The following is a 12,899-nucleotide window of genomic DNA, read 5'->3' on the forward strand; positions in this document are numbered from 1 at the left end:
GTTCCAATGAATGATCCACCGAGTATTTTTGGTGAGGAGACCTCTAGATCACCGATTTGGCTACAAAATTCACTAAAAGGTCATTTTCTTTTATTTTATGATTTTCTTATGTTTCTAAAATGGTATTTTTGACCTTTTACCCTAAATCAACTTCCCTAAGTCCATTTTATAACCTAATTCTCAAAATCACCAATTCTCATTCTTCCAAAGATCAACAACTCCGGGAAAGGATTTCTCTAATATCTCAAGATCTAAAGACTCCAAGTTCAAGATTCTCTTCAAATAACCTTCTTACTTTCGTACTACTCCAGTTTTTATGATTTGTTAGTAGTAACATTTTTAGGTGCCATGAATCTTATATTTATACCTATCTTTATATAGTAAAGACTTCATAGATAGAGAGAGTCTTGGTCAATCTTGCAGTACTCAGTTTTAGATGTTTATTTGAGACTTTATATTTAATGCTCAATATTTTCATATTTGAGGTTTTTATAAACTGTTTTAAATAATTTTTCAATTTTAATGTTTGTGTATGCTTAAGTTAGTCTTTTGATTAATAATCAATCAACAAATTCAATTCTTGCTATTGTGATGTCAGTAAGCAAGGAGAATTCCTGTTAATGGCTTTGATATAACGGAAAAAGGCCCAACATACCCTAGAAGTATCAGAAATGGTACAAAACTACCCTTCACCCACCTATTGACTCAAAATATTCTTCTTATCCACCTATTGACTCCAAAATACTCTAGTCGTCCATCTTTGGATCAAAATTAACCACTTATTTAGCGATTTTAAATTTAAACTATTTGAATATTTTCTTAATACATGGCGCTCAACTATTTTTATAATTTAAGTTATTAATATAATTTATAAATCAATCTACTACCCACTTATTATTAAATAAACCACACCCAATTAATAAGTCCGCTCCATTAGTAATACAACAATAGAAAATATACTTTCAATGACTGTTTCTAAAAATTTGAGGCTGAAATGTCTATAGAAATAAATTATCATACATTCAAGTTTTCAATCAAAACATATTATAATTCAAGTGTCTAACTAAAAATTACTAATAAACCTAAAAGTCTAACTATGTTCATCTTAATTATTCGTTCGGCTCAATTGTGATGTTACTTAATTTTTTTAAAAAAAAGAATATATTAAAGTTTTAATATTTAAAATAAATAATAAATATTTATAAATTAATCAAAATTCTTTCATTATCCAAATTAAACAAATGTAATTTCAATTATTGTATGAAATATGATCTCATCCCAATTAGAGAGTGAATGTAGCATATTAGCTTTTATAATTAAAAAATTTAATAACTTTTAGCATAAAACTTGTATTATCAACAAAGGAAGAAGAATGAGAAAAGTATAATTTTTTTTAAAAAAGTAAAAATTAATTTCCATAATTACCTAAGGTATGATGGCATTTTTATTTACGAATTATCGCTTTTATCTTTTCCATCAATATTCATATTGATTTTATTCTTGTCTCATAATCATTATTTAATTAATTTTATTCTTTTAAAATGAAACACCAACCGTAGAAGAATATGAAATCAACATAAATAAGTAATGCCAACCAAATTGAAATAGTAATTAAGTTTATAATGTATATTCATCTAATAATCTAATAATAATAAATCACTTAAAAGAGACCATTTTAATTTAATATGAAAATGAACATAGAAAGTCTAAATTTTCAGAACCGAAAATATTTAATGTCATGCAATGTATTAAATTAACGAAACAATTATCATGGCAATAATTTATGTATCAAAAATATTAAAAAATGGCGTACATAATCCACTATCATATGCTCTGAATACGAAAGTGTGCAGTTCCGGCTTTTTCTCCCATGCTGAATCACAGGCAGTGCATTAAAAAATACGAATAAGTCACGTGCAAGGATTCAAAATTCTTTAAAATTTCTCTATTTCTTTATTATTAATTTCTTCTTCTTCTTTTTCATTGCACCGCAGATGATGGTACTCTTTAACAATAATCAACAATTTCACATAAAATTGAAAAAAAAAGAGCGCATACCATTAGATAGAAGGCATACATATAATATAGTACTATATACTTCCACTCAATTTTCTTTTACAATCTCAAGTGTAATCAAATTAATTTTTTATTGTGATTACTGTTACACATTTTTGAAAATATTATTGAAGAGTTGGTTTAAAAAGATGTAGATAATAACGTAGTTAAGAGTATTTTTCACAGATATAGCTTATGAAGTTTAACTGTTTTTAAGGATAAGAGTAGTTATTATTTAAAATTTAAATTTTAAGTTCATTATTTAGTATTTTGTCATGGCTAGATCTTTCTTTTTATTTATAAAGAAAGAACCTGATTATTATTATTTTTTAAAAAAAAGTTTATGACTGAAAGATTTCTTTATATTATTTAATAAGGTATGTAATCGAGATGATATTTTAATTTTTTTAAAAACAAAAAAACAATCTCATTTTCCATATGAAAATCCACTGTTTTTGATTAATTTTCTTACCAATCTGTTTTTAATATATAGAATTATGAGTATTAATTAAAAACAATTTTACAATTACATCATCATAATATTTAAAATTGTTTTCAAATTATTTCCATCTAATTATTTCTAAAAATAAGTTTTTTGTGGTGTTAACATGTGAAGCTTTTTCTTCTTCTATTATATAAAGATAGAAGATATTTATATTCTTAATATAGCACGGATAAATAGTTAATGAGAAATACATTAATCAAATTTAATTCGTGAAGATGTAATATTTTTATAATAATGGGTAATTGATTAACAAGATAGTGTGCAAGGTATAATTAGGATTTTGAATTTTCAAAGAAAAAAAGAAGCTCTTTTTCCTAATTCATATCAAGCGAATTTATCACGATCCAAAATATCAAATTGTGATGGTATCTATGTTTCTAACCGATAGATAAGTCAATTTAATACTTTTACCAATTCAATTCAATATTTTAAGTAGAAAAATAAACGAAAATATAATATTCTAAGTCATAATTATTTCCCATAACTTAACTATAGTTGTGTTCATATATTATAATATACCTAACATTTAATTACATGTACTAATATGTCAACTGAAATTTTTGATAATTACAAAAACTCCGAAACCAAATTCTAATTACAAAAATATGTACTTAACCATGAGCTACTAATTACTCAGAGAAATATTTTTATGCAGTTGTTCTTAAATTATGTATTATATAATATTAATTAATAATATGACATCCCCCAACTGATTGGATTATTATGCCCAACCATTGCTCATAATTTCTTCTTAATAAAACCCTAGAATTGTCAACAGTAAGCCACCCAACAATAATTACCCTTTAATTTACACAATCTAACAGAAATAAAATAAAATAAAAATAAAAATAATCATTCACCGACAATACGATACTAATTGTGGTAACAGCCTAATACATCCTGGAATCACTACCAAATAGGAGCAATAAATGTATGTATATTTACCTGATGCAGTATGCTTGAGTCGTACGATGAAAACTAATTAATTAGTAAAGGGAAATTTTTCAAAATATCAATATTTTAGTATTTAAGAGAAAAATATTAATATTTTAGTATTTAAGAGGGTCATTAGCAACACTTTTAATATTTAGTAAAAATGTAAAAATTTTAATTTATTATTTATCTTATTTATGTTTTTATTATTTATTTTTATTCAAAGAATACAATTATTTAATAACAATAGGATGAAAATCAAGGGAGTGAATATTTCCAAAAAAAATAAATATCACTTAATTTTTTCATCATTTACATTTTCAAATAAAACTCAAATTTTGTTCTTCTTTTTTTCTCCAGAATCATAACATTTTTCTATTAGTTTGTATTCATTTTAATAGGTATGCCAAATTAATCTATAGTTATTTAAGAAACATATTTGTATTCATATATTTTTTTCATGTGTATTTATTTGTTTCTTCGAAAATCTTGTAATTCGTATTCATTTCAATATGTATATTATTTGTATTTCTATTTATTCTAGTTTTATTTAGAATATTGTATAATAATATATAAAATACGAAAAAATAGTATGATGAAAAAGTGAGACAACATTTTTTTAGAAAAGGAACATATCACTTAAAATTCTCATCATTATTCAAAAAAAAAAAATCTTTTTTCATTCATTAGATCAACTTTCCTTTTTCCTTTGTTATGTTTTTATTATAATTATATACCAATATTTTTTACATTTTATGTGCTCATTTTATCATTCAAATTAAAATTAACTTTTTTTCCTTTCAAACTACAAATTGTATTTCGGTGATCAAAATTGTATTATTTAATTGACATATATATATACACGTATTTCAGTATATATGAATATGATTTATTAAAGGGTACAAGATTTTGTGGGAGGGGGGGGGGGTTTACATACTTGGTGGAAATAATAAATCTGTTGAGGAAAAAAAAATACAAATCGACTATGAAAGAAATAAGAGTACAAGATTTTGAAAAACAGATAGCATACACAGTAACACAATATAATCAAGATACAATATTCTAAAAAAATACAAATTAACTGTTGAAAAACAGGATACATATATGTTTAAGTAATACAAATTCATATGAGATAGCATACACAGTGAAAAATGATATAATCAGAATATAATATTCTAAGAAAATATAAATTAACTGTTAAAAAATAGGATTTATGATTAAAAAATATAAATACATATGAGATACGTATTTGAATGACTACAAATAAAAAAGAAATACAATGTTCTTAATAAAAATACAAATGATGAGTAAAAGAAAAATAATTGACAAACAAAATTAATATGAATATTATTTTGATATGAATACAATTTCGCAATTTTTTTTTTTACTTTCTCTTTTTTCTTCGTCTCCTGTGTTTCTTTTTTTCAATTTTTTTAACCAAATTCAAATCTGAATATGTGTTTATTTGTGAATTAATAATTCTATAAGCAAAATTCAAAATTATTAAATATGAATACACAAAAAATTTCGAACAATATATTATGTATGAATACTTATATGGATTACTACAAATTACAATCTACAAAATCTCAAATATGAAAATAAAATCATAAAAAATAGTGTTTCAAATACTAAAATTCTGAAATGCATAAATATTTGATGAGTATGTTAACAAACTCATATAAAAATAGAAAAAATGATGAAAAATTTGTAATACATACAATCCAAAATTCAACATTATTTTTTATTTCCAAAACAAAATCTCATGAATTCTCTCAAAATAAATGATGATTTCAAAAATATCTTTATGTATTGAGGGATTTTCTGAATCAATCTATAGATCTGAACAAATTGGTATGAACTTGAATAATTAATTTTTTCTTCAACAATGAGAGTGAATAATGGTGAAAATGGTAAAAGAGAAAAAAAATGAAAATCTTAAAAAAGAAAATAAATTTAATGGTAATAAAGTCTAGAAGAAGTATAAATGAGTAGTGAATATATTTAATGTTGGACTGTTTTGAGAAATAAAAGAAAAGACAAATAATAGTATTTGGATACAAATTATTTTAAAAATATTGACATTTTAAATAAATATTTCAAAGTGTAAATGTTTTTACTAATTAAGGTAGGAATTGTGAATAGTTTATTAATTTTTCCATTACTAATTAAGGTAGGAGTTATGAATAGTTTATTCATTTTTCCATTAATAAACGCTACTGATATATTTTAATACATGGACCAAGTGAAATAGGATAAATATTGAATTGACCCATAAATCACCAATTAAATTAAATATGTAAAATATATACATAAATTAAATAATCTTAGTTAAACGAATAATTTAATATACTTGCGGAGGAGTCTTTTACGCTAGAAAATGTCTAGTGCTAAAAATGACTTAACTGATCGTTACAGAATTACTAAGAATAAAGTCATTAATTTGAATAAATTTTAATTATTATAGAATAATATTGCAATATAACAGAAAAATTGATTTCACAAAAAATATAACTATGATAGTAAAATATTATTACTACGAAAGATTTGTTAAAATCTATACTCTTTTATCTTTATTTACTTGTTTAATTTTTCTTACGTTCATACTTATTAAAAATAATAATAATTGATATAGTAAATTTATTATTTTTATTTTTATTAATTAATGAAAATTTAAAATTAATTTACTCATTAAAGTGATTTTACCTTTTTTAAAAATATTAATTACCTAAAGAAATTAAAAATAATAGATAACAAAGTGTTATTTCTTTTGTTTATTTAAAATTAAAAATTAAAATTAGACAAAATAAAAAGAGAAGAAAAGGTGAAAGTATAAAAAAAACTTAAAGAAGGTCAACTTCTTGAGAAATGCGAAGTTCTGATCTACACGGCACGATTTTTTACTAATTCTAATAAAATATTTATGATATTTACTTATTTGCCAGTCTTCATTAATTAGTAAGTATTTTCGATGTCTGTTTATTTTTTATAGTGCGTCTTTTAAGCAATTATGAAAGAATAATTTATTAATTTATTTTTTTAAAAATTCACAAATTTATTTATATTTTTTAAAAGAAAATATTTTTTTGTCTCTATTTACTTGTTTATTTTGAATTATCATACTTATTAAGAAAATAATTAATAATACTATGAGTTTATCATTTTATTTCTATTAATTATAAAATGGATGAAAAATTCTACATTTGAAAAAATTTCTTAATTACACATCATTTGTTATCATATTTTTTTATTTTCCCTATTATTTCAAAAAATATCAAAAATCTCTTCTTTCTCTTTCAGCATCTCCTTTTTCTGATACATTAACTTGAAATCTCATATCCATGATTTTCTTGCCATTTGCATGCCACAAATCTCTCTATAATTACATTAATTAATATATTTTTGAATTTTAAATCTTTTTATTTCCAATTAATAATTTCAAATTATTCAATAGGTAGATTTCTTTCCATCTCTTCAATCTCCGATTTCTTTCATTATTATTTTTTAGCTTTTCATCTTAAAAAATAAAAACAAAATTATCTCCTCCCCTTGACCCCATTGAAATCTTATTGAACCTTTGTAATTTTAGTTAATCATATCGTCGTTTAAATTTTTTTTTGAAAAATATTTATTTTCTTTTAATATATCTACAGTTAAAAACGTCAAAAGAATTGTTGAATCTGCCATTGCACGCCATTACTGTCAAAGATACATAATTTTAATGTATCTCATTTATTTAGAGTCTTAAACTAGTCTTTCTTAGTGTTATCATTGATCTGATACAGTGCTACAATAATCTTTGTTGTATGCAATGTATCATGTTCATATTTAAGGTAGATACATAACTCTAATATTGTTGAATCTTCAATTAGTGTTTATCATGTTCAATATAAATGTACTTGATACATAAAATTTGTGTTAGGTATCACACACAAAAAGGGAAGCTAATTTGATACAAATACACGTATAATGTATTTTTTTTAATTTTAAATTATAGAATTTCTCAAACAAAATAAAATACATAAAAATAGTAATGTATCATCTACTAATTTTTTAGCTTTGATATATAAATTTGAATTTATACTAAATGTATATGATACATAACAATTACCAAACAATAATGTATCGATCTCATATCTAAAATCTTATGAACAACACTTTCTTATTTAATGTATCTAGTAAAAATACGACACTTATTTGAATCAGTACAAAGAAAGTGAAATATAAGAATAAAGAATCAACAGAAAGATGGTCAAGAAATAACTGTTTTCAATGACTACAAATTGAGAAAACAAAGTCTACAGCAAAAATAAGAGTTTTTTTGCTACATAGATTCTTTTCGAAATTTTTTAACAGGAAACAAAGTAACTAAATAGAGATTTTTCGTGCTTTAACTTTCAAAGACATGGACGTTATTTTTGTCAATTCCCTCAATTATGGACAAACCTTCTAATTAAATATCTTTACAACTTATTTTCTCTTGATTTTGAAAGGATCTTCGTGATATGTCTCCTCAATTTTTTCGATATTATGAATAAAAATTTGAAAGGATCTTGAATGAACTGGAGATAATTTTGAATCTCAAAATTTTCGGCAATCTTGTATCAAAATCAAAAGGATATTCGATGAACTTGAAGATTCACAAAAGAAATTGTTTGTCCAAAAACAATTTCATCACTTTTGTATCCTTCATAACTCACCCTGCTTATCCAAAATTTTGACAAAAGTTTTTATGAAACAGAGAAAACGATGAACAAGAAGAAATTTAATTTTTGATTTTTATGGATAGTTATACTATATGATTGAATTCTTGACAATATGGAAGGGAATAACGCAATTTATGGGACTTATATTATTTTCAACTTTCCCCCCCTTAATTAATGTAACAGATGGAAAAGATGTAATTTGATTTTTCAATTTTTTTTCCTTAATAAGTGCAACAGATTGATACAGAATGTATCAACAATAATCCTGATCCTTTTTTATGTATCAAAAATACCTAAAAAACATGGGATTTATGTAATTAGAAAAATAATAGAGATAGAAGGTAATTAAGATCTTACACTATGGGATTTAGGTAAGTTATACTAAAAAAAGTAGGGTAAATAAAGTAAAATTATTAAATACGAAGCATAGAGAAAACAAGAAAAAAAATTAAGGTAACCGCATGATAAAACACCAAATTCGTTTGTTATATAAAATAATACTTTTCATCGTTACTTAACAATAGATTATTTTAAATAATACTATACGATAAATTTAAATAATAATTAAAATAAATATTATATTTAAACTAACAGTAAAATACAAAATCATCTAACAAGGTGTTAATCTTTTATGACGTGTATAAATTTTAAAATACAAGTGCTAATTTATTTTGTCTATATAAACTCTCTATCCCTCCCTTTAATTATTCACATTGTGAAGTCTTTAATTCCTTCTTTGTTTCTTTCAAATGGCATCTACCAAAGTTAAGATTCCCACCATAGATTTTTCTAATCCAGAACTAAAACCAAACACTCCACTATGGGAATCCATAAAAATTCAAGTTTTTGAAGCTTTAAAAGAATATGGTTGTTTTGAAGCAATATATGATAAAATTCCAAATGAAACTAGAGAGGGAATTTTTGACATTTCAAAAGAAATTTTTGAATTTCCTTTAGAGACCAAACTGAAAAATTATTCAGAAATACCATTACATGGCTATGTAGGAATGATTCCACATTTGCCATTGTATGAGAGTTTGTGTATTCCTGATCTTAATCCTCAAAGTGTTCAAACTTTTTCTAACATCTTTTGGCCTCATGGTAATCCTGATTTCTGGTATGTCTACTACTCTTTTTATTTAAAATACAAAAATCATTATGTTCAAACTTAACGTGAGCATTGATAAGAGTTTTGAAGCAAACAGTAAAATCGTTTTTGTATAATCTATAGATTATCTATTTTAGAAATAGTGAAGTTATCGTATGTGATTTATATAGAGTCTTGAAGCAAACAATAAAATCGTTTTTGTATAATCTATAGATTATCTATTTCAGAAATAGTAAAGTTATCGTATGTGATTTATATAAATTCAAGACGTGAAAACATTCACATTAGGATAGGCTAATAACTTAGCTAGATTGTCTATGATATTTATAGATCATGAATAATTTCAACAACGATAAATTAAAGATGTTGTCTTAAGTGCATGTGTGACCTAAGAAACGAAAGCAATCACATTAGGGGTAGGATAGGATAGATTGTCTATGAACTATATATCAACTCCAATTTTTATAATAATTAAATTATTTGATTGTGAGCTATATACATATCATAAGTTTAAGCACGAGTGGTTCTATCGTATTAGTGACCTAAAGAGAAAAATTAACGAGGTCTTAAACTTAAATTGTTAATAACTTTTATATAATTTATTGCTTTTAGTTTTTACCTCATAATATAACTATTCTTATTTAAATTATTTTTTATAAGATATTCTACTCAAAAATATGTCAAATTTCATGAAATATTTACTTTTTCTACAAATAGTATTCATTATTTGTTGAAAAATAATAACTTATAATCTATTATTATAAAAAATGAGGCTCCTTAAATTTGGAAGCTTAAGACACATATCTTTTTTTTAACACTGCCGAGCCACCCCTGAATTTAAGATGGGAAATCTTTATTAAGGTAGTATCACATTTGCCTGAGAAATCTTTATTAAGATAGTATCACATTTGCCTTTTTTTTTTTGGGATATAAATATGAAGTATTTTGTTTATCATACTTTTTTTATTTATAATAAAATAAGATTATACTTCATCATCTTGTTAAGGTACTTATTTATAGGGAGGATATATAATTTAAAATGAAAGCAAGCTCAAGTCTACAGCAGGGAAAAAAATAAAATCAAAATCTTAAGGAAAACCAAACGAAAATAAAAAAAATGAGAGAAGAAAATAGACTTTCGTTTAGTAAAGATTTTGCTGAAAATTACTTTACTTTTTTAACCGTATAATTTATTTTATAATTATTAAAAATTTTAGTACCATTTGTCCTATTTTAGTTAGTCACTATGTCAAATAATTGTTTACACACATTTTGTAACTTTAGTCGATATCCAAAAAGTATCTAAAATATAAGTTTATTTTGAGTCGATTTAAGAAGTGTACAAAAGATAAGGTTATAAATTTGTTATTGCTCAATTAATTGACTATTTAAATTTTCAAACAGATAGATTGAAGTTGATTTTTATATACTCTTTTTACCTCTTAGAAAAGAGCTAATATACCAATTTCCTTTTAGAAAATAAAAAAAATCAATTAAAAAGAAAAAGAACTCAAATTTATTCTTCATCATATTTTTGGAACAAAACATAAATACTGGATGCTTCGCCATTGAAATATTTGGTACATAAAGTCATAATTTGATAAGTGAGAGTTCGATTCCCCTCCCTTATTTCCCTTTCTTCTATCTCAATTTTTTTTAAAAAATTATACATATAAAATTTAATTCAAGTGTCTAAGTGAAAAAGATCGTGTCAACTTCGTATGGCTCTAAATATGTTCATCCTTTTTTATATGTTTATACTTTATACTAACATTATATGTGCATTAATTTTGGCAGCAATTTGGTAAAATCTTACTCAAATCCAATTGTGGAATTGGATGAAAATGTTGAAAAGGATGATTTTGGAGAACTTGGGATTAAAAAATCACATTCATGAATTATTGGATCCTAATTTTATCATGTTTAGATTTACACATTATAAGGGTTCATCAATTATTAGTGAAGATCACGAAAACAATATTAAATATGATGGATTGAGTGGCCATACAGATGTTAGCTTCTTGACTTTTATATCACAAAATCAAGTCAATGGATTGCAAATCAACAAAAATGGGGAGTGGATTGATGTCAATCTTTCACCAAATTCTTATGCTGTTTTGTGTGGTGATTCATTCAAAGTAAGTTGTACTTAATTTTTTAACGTTATATTATTTTGTTGAAATCTGTATTGCTCGCACTCTTAAAATAATATCACAATTTATTAATTTTTTATAAGAAAAAAAATAGCTTTTAGAGAATTCAACATACAACAGACAATGTATGTATAGATAAATTCGATTGATATCAATTGGAACTATATGTAAAATTTCTTAACGTAAAATTGGAAAGGAGTTTTGATATTGCTTGGAGCCTATGTTGTTGGACTCTCCAAAAATATGATCACACTCGTGTTGGATTATTCTTCAAAATGAATATTTTTGAATGATATAAATGCACTAAATAATAATTTTTGAAGAGTCCAACAAACATAGATATAATTGGAATTGCATGTTTAATACCTGAGAATGACTCTTGATAGTGGAGCAAGTGTTTGAGTTTTATGCACTAACGATATGAGTGAATTGGTACAGGCATGGACAAATGGTCGATTGCATTCTGTCTACCACAGAGTAACAATGTCTGGAGAAATTGATAGATTCTCCATTCAATTTAACACATACTTAAAACCAGGTCACTTCATTGAGGCCCCAAAAGAACTTGTGGATGAGAAACACCCTTTACTCTTCAAGCCATATGAAATGCTTGGATTATTTAGCTATGTTGCTTCACGAGATAGCTCTGTTGATGTCTTCAAGGATTATTGTGGTGTTTCATATGATAAAATGTGAATTTTCGACGAACATTGTTATCAGAGTACCGTTACTATTTATGAAATTTTTGATAGGACATTCATCGTAAATGTCTCAACAAGCCACCATTTCGTTTGGAGACCATGTTTTCTTTCTATTGTGTATTTTATGTTTGAGTTGTTTTCGTTCATTAGCTTTAGAATTCTATGCTTTAAATATGTTGAAATAAAAAAAAAACTGAATTTCTTATGAACGTTTCTCTCAGCTGATATAGTGTTTGTAAAATTCATGTTTTTTACTAGTGTGATTTTATGTTTGAATTGTTGTGGTTATTAAGCTTTTGCGTTCTATATATTAACTAGATGATTTTTGCCTGGGCAATTTAAATTCTAATATAGTTTATTGTGTTTGATCTACCTAGAAAATATGTTAGAGTAATCAATTACCACAATAAACATTTTATACAAAAAATTACATGATAAAAAATAAAAATACGAATAATAAGTAAAAAGTTAGAAAATATAGATTAACAATCTTAGTGAGCTCTAGCTTTGAATTGATCAAAAATTTTCTAAATTCTATTCAAATGACATGTTGGGCCTGTGTTAGCACGGGCGGTACCTGCCTAGTTTGGTAAATTTTTTTTTAATTAAAAACTGTCATTTAAAATGGGTTTCCCTCTTATAGGAAGCACTAGCGATGATTATCCGTGCCAGCATGGGCCCAATATTATGAAACTAATACTAATTTTACTTTATTTTTGATATAAATTTGTAGAAAAT

The 12,899-nt window shown here is 24.4% G+C and overlaps 1 pseudogene; it reads left to right on the forward strand.

Moving 5' to 3' along the window:
• The first annotated feature begins 8,886 nt into the window (after positions 1 to 8,886).
• On the forward strand, positions 8,887 to 12,370 carry LOC101252171 (probable 2-oxoglutarate-dependent dioxygenase AOP1; annotated as a pseudogene).
• The last annotated feature ends 529 nt before the right edge of the window (positions 12,371 to 12,899 follow it).

The sequence above is a fragment of the Solanum lycopersicum genome, chromosome 4 (genome assembly GCF_036512215.1).
Source record: "Solanum lycopersicum chromosome 4, SLM_r2.1".
NCBI lineage: Eukaryota > Viridiplantae > Streptophyta > Magnoliopsida > Solanales > Solanaceae > Solanum > Solanum lycopersicum.